At 35.4% G+C, this 10,952-nt stretch overlaps 1 pseudogene; it reads right to left on the bottom strand.

Moving 5' to 3' along the window:
- Positions 1–290: 290 nt before the first annotated feature.
- Positions 291–421, bottom strand: LOC116623939 (annotated as a pseudogene).
- Positions 422–10,952: the final 10,531 nt, after the last annotated feature.

Here is a 10,952-nt window from a genome sequence, read left to right on the forward strand (position 1 = left end):
AAGAAAGAAAGAAAGAAAGAAAGAAAGAAAGAAAGAAAGAAAGAAAGAAAGAAAGAAAGAAAAAGAAAGGAAGGAAGGAAAGAAGGAAGGAAGGAAGGAAGGAAACTATAGGCCAATATCTCTGATGAACATAAATGTAAAAATCATCAACAAAATATTAGCAAACTGAATCCAACAATTCATTAAAAAAATCATTCACCATGATCAAGTGGGATTTATTCCAGGGATGCTTGGGGGATTCAATATTAGCAAATCAATTAACAAGATACATCACATTAACAGGAAAAAAATAAAAACCATACGATCATTTCAATAGGTGCAGAAAAAGCATTTGATAAAGTATAACATCCATTCATGATTAAAAAAAACTCTCAACAAAGTAGGTTTACACTTGATCTTAGCCAAAAGGCCGAGAAGCGATCAACAAAGTAGGTTTAAAGGAAACATACATCAGCACCATAAAGGATATATATGAAAAACTTTCAGCTAACATCATACTCAGTGGGGAGAAACAGAGCTTTTCCTCTAAGATCAGGAACAATACTAGCATGTCCACTCTCACTACTTTTATTGAACATAGTAATGATAGTCCCAACCACAACAATCAGAGAAGAAAAAAATAAAATGCATCCAAATTGGTAATGAAGTAAAATTTTCATTATTTGCAAATAACATAATACTATGTAGAGAAAACCCTAAAGGCTCCCCTGGAAAACTACCAGAATTGATAAATGAATTCAGTAAATTCACAGGATACAAAATTAATATCCTGTTGCATTTATATACACCAATAATGAAATATCAGAAAGAGAAGAAAATAATCCTATTTATAATTGCACCAAAAATAATAAAATACCAAGGAATAATCTTAACCAAGTAGATGAAATACCTGTACTCTGAAAACTATAAAACACTGATGAAAAAAAGTGAAGATGACATGAACAAATGGAAAAATAGTCCATACTCATGGATTGGGAGAACAAATATTGTTAAAATATCCATACCACCCAAAGTAATCTATAGATTTAATGCAATTCCTATCAAAATACCAACAACATTTCCCAGAGAACTAGAATAATCCTAAAATTTGTATGGAACCACAAGAGACCCTAAATAGCCAAAGCAATCTTGAAAAAGAAGAATAAAGTTGGAAGTATCACAATCCTGGATTTCAAAATATACTACAAACCTGCAATATTTAAAACAGTATGGTACTAGCATAAAAGTAGACAATAGATCAACAGACCAGAATAGAGAGTCCAGAAATAAACCCATGCTTTTATGGTCAATTAATCTACCATAAAGGAGGCAAGAATATACAATGGGAAAGAGTCTCTTCAACAAATGGTGTTGGAAAAACTGGACAACAACATACAAAAGAATGAAACTGGACTACTTTTTTACACCATACAAAATAAATAAATAAATAAATAAATCCAAAATGGATTAAGGACCTAAATGTGATACCTGAAACCATAAAAATTCTAGAAGAGAGCACAGGCAGTAACTTATCTGACATTGGCCATAACTATATCTTTCTAGATATGTCTTTGGAGACAAGGGAAACAAAAACAAAAATAAATTATTGGGACTACATCAATATAAAAAGCTTCTGTGCAACAAAGGAAACCAACAAAACAAAAAGATAACCTACTGAATAGAAGATATTTGCAATAACCCGATAAAGGGTTAGCATCCAAAATATATTTAAAAACTTATACAACTCAACACAAAAAAACACAAATAATCCAATTAAAAATGGGCAGAAGACATGAACAGACATTTCTCCAAAGACATCTAGATGACCACCAGACACATGAAAAAATGCTCAACATCACTCATCATCAGGGAAATACAAAACCACAATGAGATATCACATCACACCTTTCAGAATGGCTAAAATCAAAAGACAAGAAATAATAATTGTTAGTAAAGATATGGAGAAAAAGGGATGCCCATGCACTGTTGGTAGGAATGTAAATTGGTGTGCCACTGTGCAAACAGTATGGAGGTTCCTCAGAAACTTAAAAATATAATTACCATATGATCCAGTAATTCCACTACTGGGTATTTACCCAAAGAAAATGAAAACACTAATTTGAAAATATATATGCACCCCTATGTTTATTGTAGCATTATTTAAAATAGCCAAGATATGAAAGCAACCCAAGTGTCCATTGATAGATGAATGGATAAAGAAGATGTGGTATATATATATATATATACTATGAAATTTTACTCAGCCATTAAAAAAAAAAGGAAATCTTGCCACTTGCAATAACATGGATGGACCTAGAGGATATAAGGCTAAATGAAATAAGCCAGTCAAAGAAAGACAAATACCACATGATTTCATTCATATGTTGAGCTTACAAAAAAAAACAAATGAAAAAAGAAAAAAAAAAGAGAGAGAGACAAACAATCAAAACAGACAAATACAGAGAACAAACGGGTGGTTGCCAGAGGAGAGGTAGATAGAGATTTGAATGAAATTTATAATGGAGGTTAAGAGTATATTTACTTTGATGAGCACTGAGAAATGTATAGAATTGTTGAATCATTATATTGTTCACCTGAAACTAATATAACACTGTATGTTAATTTTACTTGAATAAAAAAAATACACAGTTAAAAAAAAGCATGTTAAATAAGATGCCCAGTAATAAAATAATTGACTATGACATATTTACATGTTTATCAAAGGATTAGGGAAATTTCTAACATTGAAAATAATCTGTGCTTTGGTTGCAAAACATACAATGTAAAAAACATTTCAGTTAAACTATGGTACAACAAAGGTTGAGGAACTATTATTGTTTCAGGATTCCAAGCTGCAATTTATATACTTATGGCACAACATTTTACTACAGTGCTAATAAAGCCTAGTATAAGCAGATAACTAACCAATTATGGGAAGTACACGAGTACAAGCAGAGATGGCTACTCCATAATCTAATGCCAAGACCACCTGCTAAAAAAGTAAATAAATGCATTAATCATTTCTTTTGTCCACATAATGTTTTACAACTGGCTTGACTACTTTGAGAAAACATCATTTGTCTGCAATGATCTGATTTTTTTCGTTTTTAAAAGATTTATTTTTTTGAGAGAGAGATAAAGAGAGAGCATGAGCAGGGGGAAGGGCAGAGGAAGAGAGCAAGAGAGAAAAAGAATCTCCACCTGACTCCTCACTGAGCACAGAGCCTGACATGTGGTTCGATCTCACAACCCTGAGATGATGACCTGAACCAAAATCAAGAGTTGGAGCTTAACCAACTCAGCCACCCAGGTGCCACTGGTCTGATATTTTAGAATCATATTTGTAGAACACTATAGAATTATAACTTGATCTGAAATAGAAGACATTTTCTATTTTTTTTTATCTTTTAGGCCAAATAATTTAAAAAGGAAAAATTATCTCATGTATTCTTGGCATTAGTATATCAATTCCCCCAATTCTGCTGAAAATCTGCTTCTGCATCACTGTATTCCTAGTAAGTGGACTATCCTTTCACTGCCTCTTTCACTGAACATACAAAGACTATTTATTTTAAAACAAGAAAAGAATGGGTAAATCAACAATGTAAGGTGAAATCAAATCTCCTAGTACAAAGTACATTCTTTCTTCCATAAATAATATATAGTTATCATCATAAAGAAATACATAGATTTAGCTTTTATTTTCCCTTTTGCAGATCCTCCTGTATTCCTGAATTATGTACAGCTTAAAAAATATCATTAAAATGAAATATTTAGAGCTACAGCAAACTTCCAAAGAGATACTTGAACGGTTTTCCTCCTTGTAATTAAAAGGTCTTGTCTAGGGTTGCACTTAAAGTGTAGAATTAAAAAAAAAAAAAAATAAAGTGTAAAATTATTTTCTGTTCAAGGTAATTCCACTTTGAGTTTGACAATGTTTTGGTTTGGGTTTTTCTGTTTTTTGTTTTTAATAGACTCTTTGAAAATTACTTTCAAAGTTGGTTTGGAAATTCTTAAATTGCCCACTGGAAGGCCCTTGAGTTAACTGGAATATTGCAACTCTGATGGAACTTTATTCAAATTCTAGAAAATCATGCAAGGTAAACTTGTAGAGCATTTGCAAGAATCCCAAATTAGATATCTTTAATATGTTGTTTTATTTTCCATGTTTCTTTTTAAAATTACCTGTCTTTTTCCCAAAATTTTCTTTGTAAACCTCATTATGACCTTGATCCAGCAATAATCCTTATGATAGGAAAGTTATAAATGACTATTGTTTAATAGCTTTAACATCCTTCTACCCATTTTCTGTGCAGCCAATGAGTAATACATTTAGCTATGTTAGAACCTTGGACATTAAGTATACAACACTGAACCTTTAAATAAAATGTACCTTGTAACTGGTTAATAGAGTATTTGGTGGGGGGATTATGATGTTATAAATGATTCCTTCCATATTAAAAAAGATTATATCAACATAAAAATAACATATTATCCTAATAGATTCTCAATATTTCCAAAAATCAAGCCTGATAAAAGGATGATGGCTATTTCCTAATGACTTTTTATGGCTTGATACTTTTCTTCATGACCATATTTATGAACAAATGACAGTCAAGAAGCATCATTTGACTATCACTATGCAGACAGATGTGGATTGAAGAAAGTATCTCTGGCCTCATAAAATTTAGATTCTAATAGGAATGTTTGATACATATGGAGGTATGCACACATAAATAAAATTAAATAGGACCATAATAAAGAATAATTCTCAGTTCAACTTTTTATTACAGCATCACTAAGTTTTGATAATTCAGCCTGATGGATAATTCCAAAACTGAAGAGACTACCATCTAATGAGATGGCTCATATTTTATAATTTTTTGGAGGATGTCTGTCTCTTATGCTAAATTAGAAATGTAATGCAAGATTCCCAGCACTTAGTGCCTGGAACAGAGTATGTACTCAATAAAATTTTGTTGAATGAATGTACTTTTTTATTTCAAGTCAATAATTTACCTCTGCAATTCTTTTTCTAGTACTACCTTGATTTGCTCTCTGGACATATATAGAACAAGCCTGGCCTCTTTTATACAATAGAACTTTAAATATTTAAAGCCAGTTCCTAAATTCAGAGTTCTGAAACTGAAAGGGTTCCCTAATTTTCAAGTAAGAGTATTCAGCCACCAGGATATGTGCCAGGGAATAGAGAAAGCCATGAGAGAAATAGGGCCACATTGTTCTGCAACATCTATTCAAAAATTGGGACATGAAAATACTTTATATTAAAATACAGGTACATGGTAGACTAGTATGAAAAAATCACATGAATTTATCAAATAAAATAATAAATTTCAATGAAATGACATATTTGAAGAGGGCTTCTGTCAAAAAAACCTGGTTTACAGAGAAATCATAGCCATTTTCCTTATGTATTACAAGCCTGTTGGTAGAAATTTTTGAGAAGTTAGTTTTAGCTGACTGCTACATTGTATCAATGAGGGATCTGTCATCCAGAAAAAGGAAGTGACTTCACAGAAGTCACAACAAATATCAATGCATATCCCTGACAAGAATCTATGTAACATTACTCATAGTCAATAAATTCCTTCAACTGTGTGTGTGACACATTTCAAGATCTTCATTGTCCAGATTAACCTCCTGCCCATATCTCTTAAAATATAATGCCTCTCCCAGTTATCCTTTAAATTGCCAACAGAGATTTCTTTCTAAAATACAAGTCAATACATGAAAATTTTCTTTTCATAAACATTCAGTAGTAGAAAGTATGAAGTATTTAAAAAAGCAAAAGAATGGGAACATGTTAAAGGATCATGGGAGCCAACCTGAAAAAGTCCCCAGTGACCAAAACTGAAATAATATAAGCAACAAATTCAATAACAAAGTTAGGCTGTAACTCAAGATCTAAAATAAGTATGCATGAGTCCATAAATAAATAAATAAATAGATAAATAGATATATAAGTAAATAAATAATAACAAATAAATAAGACAAATTTCCTTACAGAAGAATTCCAAAGAATATGTGAAGATAAAATTCCTCTAAGAGGTAGAGATTAACTGTCTCATTGAGAGTGGGCTGGATTGAGTAACTTCTATAGAGTAGAGAAGCCTTTCAAATATCACTTTAAACATGAGATGAATGTTAATAGAACCACCGATGTCATGGAGATATCATATACCCTCTTACAAGGTATGATAAGGCTAATTTACTTCTGTGGTATTCTTCCCCAAATCCATAACCTCAGTCTTACCATGAGTAAAACATCAAATTGTAGACATTATACAAAATACCTGACCAGTATTCCTTAAAATTGTGAAGGTCATCAAATGGTCTCAGAAAAAAAATTCTGAGAAAGAGTGACAATCAAGAGGCCTAAGGAGATATGATGACTAAACTTAATTTGGTATCCTGAATAGAATCCTTAGATTACAAACAAAAAGGACAGTAGTTTGAGAGAGTAATGTTGATAATGGGGAGACTATGCATGTGTGGGGAAGGGGGTATATAGTAAATCGTTGTATCTTCCTCTCAATTTTGCTGTAAACCCAGAACTGCTCTTTAAAGTCTTTTATAATAAAAGGACCATAGGAGGGCGCCTGGGTGGCTCAGTCGTTAAGCATCTGCCTTCAGCTCAGGTCAAGATCCCAGGGTCCTGGGATCAAGCCCCACATCATGCTCCCTGCTCAGCAGGAAGCCTGCTTCTCCCTCTCCCACTCCTCCTGCTTGTGTTCCCTCTCTTGCTGTCTCTCTCTGTCAAATAAATAAAAATCTTTATTTTTAATAAATAAAAGGTCCATAAGAAAAAAAAGACCATAGGAAAAGAGTGGTAAAACCCCAAAATGTGTAAATTTTAATTAACTTGCCAATGTCACTTTTTCTTAGTTTTGACAAATGAATCATGATAATATAAGATGTTAACATTAAGAGAAACTGGATGAAGAATATATGAAATTTTCTATACTAGATTTGCAGGTTTTCTATAAATCTATTTTTTTAAATATTTTATTTATTTGAGAGAGAGAGAATGAGAGAGAGCACATGAGGGGGGGAGGGTCAGAGGGAGAAGCAGACTCTCTGCTCGGCGGGACTCGATCCAGAGACTCCAGGATCATGACCTGAGCCGAAGGCAGTCACTTAACCAACTGAGTCACCCAGGCGCCCTCTATAAATCTATTTTGTTTTTAATGTTTATTAAAAGAAAAAACAAACATGACATCAGCAATGACAGAGTACAGAATTCCAAGGACCTCCACAGAAACACCAAAAATGGTGAGCAAATCTATCAGAATCAAGTCATCAGAACTCCAGGAAGTAGTCAAAGATTTACAGCATTCAAGTGAATGTTCAACCAAGAAAAGGGTGACTTAAATATTTTAGGAGAGCTTTGTGGCATTTTAGCTTAGACTTGTCCCACCTCCCACACCAGGATGAGGATGATTTTGAAGATGAGAGTTCATGTTCCTGGTGTGGTTACCTGGCACTCAGTAGCAGAATAGATCATGTTCCAAAAAATTGTGTTTCTGTTTTGACCTGTCTGGAGGTTTCATGAAGGACTAAAACAGGACACTTGCATTTGTTCCTGTTAACTTGGAACTCTCTTGAGGCAGAAAAGTGGCTAAGCACAAATCATTCCTCAAGACATTGAAAGGCAAATGAACAAGCTGCTGCTTCCAGTGGCAAAAGTTTACAGTTGGCACAAACAAGAGGCCAGCACAGCCTGGGAGGTAAAAGTTGGAGAGAGAGATAATTTGGAGAAAAAGGGCTTTGAGGAACACCTGCATATAATGGGGAATCTAGAAAGCCTGGAGACGTGTCCAGGGAAGGACACATACTCAGAAAAGACCTGAGAAAACCCTAGCCTTTACCTCCAGCAGATCTTTAGGTTTGTTTCCAACAGGAAGTGAAGGTTAAGGCAGTGTTGCAAAGGACCTAACTAAGCTTTGAAACACTGCCCTGACACAGAGTCAATCTGTAAAGACTGGTAGCGCATTTTCTTTTCTTTTCTCTTTTCTCTATTTTGTTCTATTTTACTATTTGGCTTCATGTATTTAAAGATATCTCTGTCAAACCACTAGCTGACTAGAAGCTAACATAAAAGAAACTGCAAAGACCACATACACAAAAAAGAGTTTTGAAAAATTACTAAATGAACAACTATAACTCACAGTAAGCAAGAACAATAACCCTGAGGAGAGAAAGAACTGTATTTCCAGAGTGGCCATATTAGAATATCCAAAATGTCCAATTTTGAACAAAGAAACAAGAAAGTATGGCCCATTCCCAGGGGAAAAAAAAAAAAAGAACCTGATCCTTTCAATGTAAAGACATTGTAATTACTAGGAAATAACTTTATTATTTTTTAAATTTTTTTAAAGATTTTATTTATTTGACAGAGAGAGAGACAGAGAGAGAGGGAGCACAAGCAGGGGGAGTGGGAGAGGGAGAAGCAGGCTCTCCACCAAGCAGGGAGCCCAATGTGGGGCTCCATCCCAGGACCCTGGGATCATGACCTGAGCCAACCAGGCGCCCCTAAGAAATAACTTTAAATCAAATATTGCAAGTATGTTCAAGGAGCTAAAGTGAACTTTAGACAAAGAATTAAAATAAACCAGGAGAATGCTTCCTCAATTAAAAGAGAATAGCAATAAATATAGAGAAATTATAAAACAGAAGCAAACAGAAATTCTGACACTGAAAAGTGTCAGATAACTGTAATAAAATATAAATCACTAAATGGTTTCAACGATTTGAATAAGCAGAAGAAAAAAAAAATCGATGAACTTGAAGGTAGGTCAATTGAAATTTTCCAGTCTGAGTAACAGAAGAAAAACATAATGAAGAAAAATGAATGAATCCCAAGAGACATGTGGGATACTACCAAGCATACTAACATATTCTTAATGAGATTTCTGGAAGGAGAAAAGAGACAGAAAGGAACAAAAAGAATACTTAAAAACTTACTGGTCATATACTTCCTAGATTTTATAAAGATAAAAACCAACACATCTAAGAAGCTCAACATACTTCAAGTAGGAAAACATAAAGAGATCACCACTGAGACACATTATAACCAAATGGTCAAAAGACAGAGAATCTTGGAAGTCAAGAGAGGAAAGCAATTTCTTATGTACAAAGGATCTTCAATAAGATTACAATTTCTCATTAGACATTGGGTGCCAGAAACCAGTGTGATGATATATTTAAAGTGCTATGAGAAAAAATATTTCATCCAAGGATTCTGTTTCTGTCAAAAACTATCCTTCAAACATGAAGGGAAAATTAAGGCATTCCCAGATAAACAAGAGCTGAAAAAATTTGTGGCTAGGAAACCTTTCCTACAGGAAGTACTTCAGGCCACAATGAAAAGACATTAGACAGCAACTGAAAATCATATGAAAAAAAATAAAGACAATTATAAAAGTAACTACAAAGGCAAAATAAAACACAGTATCATTGTATTTCTGGTTTGTAACTCCTTACTTTTCTATATGGTTTAAAATTCCAATGAATTAGGGGAAAAGATGGCAGAGGAGTAGGAGACGCTATTCCAACTGGTCCCAGAATAGAGCTGAATATCTATCAGACCACTCTGAATACCCACAAAATCAGCCTGAGTTGTAAGAAGATAGATCTGGATCTCTAAAACAGAATATAGCAGGCTTCTGGTTTCGAGGCATGAAGCGGGGAGTTGTGATTCCCCGGGCAGATATCAGAGGATAAATGGCAGGTGAGGGAGCCTGGCCCTGGGGATCCTACACTGCCGGTGAGCGATAGCCTCCCACCTTGGGGACCAGGCACAGACTCCCAGACTGGTAGCAGAGGGGAAAGGAATTTAGGGCAGACCATGGATGGAAACCCAGGGCAGTGGGGCCCTGTGTGTGAACTGGGGGCAGCGGGTGGTTTTAGAAGCACAAAGGGCAGGGGCACCTGAGTGGCTCAGTCATTAAACATCTGCCTTCATCTCAGGTCATTATCCCGGGGTCCTGGGATCAAGTCCTGCATCAGGCTCCCTGCCCCACGGGAAGCCTTCTTCTCCCTCTCCCACTCCCCCTGCTTGTGTTCCCTCTCTCATTGTCTCTCTCTCTCTGTCAAATAAATAAATAAAATCTTAAAAAAAAAAAAAAAAAAGAAGCACAAAGGGCAGAGAACTGCCCTGACCTGGAGGCCAGGACTGGGAGCCCTGCTGAGGGGCACACACGCGAGGATGCTGCAGTTTATAGCAGCACAGACAGAAATGGAGAGAGTGTGGCCTGGAGAGCTCACTGAAGAACAGACTGCGATCTCCCTGCTCTGAGGCAGAGGGTGGGGAACAGTCTCTTCTGCTCTGACTCTTGGAAGAGACGCGGAAAGCCACCAGGGAAAGCTGCCAGAGAACAAAAGCCCCAAAAAACCAGTTTTCACTGAGCCCATCCACCCCCCACAGAAGCAGAGCAACTCTTCCCAAACAGGATTGCCTGAGTAACAGTGGGTCAGGCCCCTCCCCCAGAAGACAGGCTGGGAAAACAAGAGGCCAGCAACCCTAAGGTCCCTAGAAAACAGGTGCATCTTGCTTGGGTTGCGGTCAATAATTTGGACTCTATACATTCTCTCAACCACCCCTCAACAGAATGACTAGGAGGAAGAACCCCCAAATAGGAAAGACGCAGAGATTATGAATTATGCTACAGATTTACAAATGGATTCAGATATAACCAAGATGTTGGAGATGGAATTCAGGCTAGCAATTATAAATAGTGAAGACAATAGCTAGAAGGGAGAAATCTACTAATGGCAACATAGAGTCTCTAAGGGCAGAAATGAAAGCTGAATTGGCAGAAATTAAAAATGCTATTAGTGAGATCCAATCTAATCTAGATAATCTAACAGCTAGGATAAGCAAGGCAGAAGAACGAATTAGTGACCTGGAAGACCATTTAATAGATAAAAAGGGAAAAGAGAAGGCCAGGGAA

The sequence above is a fragment of the Phoca vitulina genome, unplaced genomic scaffold (genome assembly GCF_004348235.1).
Source record: "Phoca vitulina isolate PV1807 unplaced genomic scaffold, GSC_HSeal_1.0 scaffold62, whole genome shotgun sequence".
In the NCBI taxonomy this organism is placed as follows: Eukaryota; Metazoa; Chordata; class Mammalia; order Carnivora; family Phocidae; genus Phoca; species Phoca vitulina.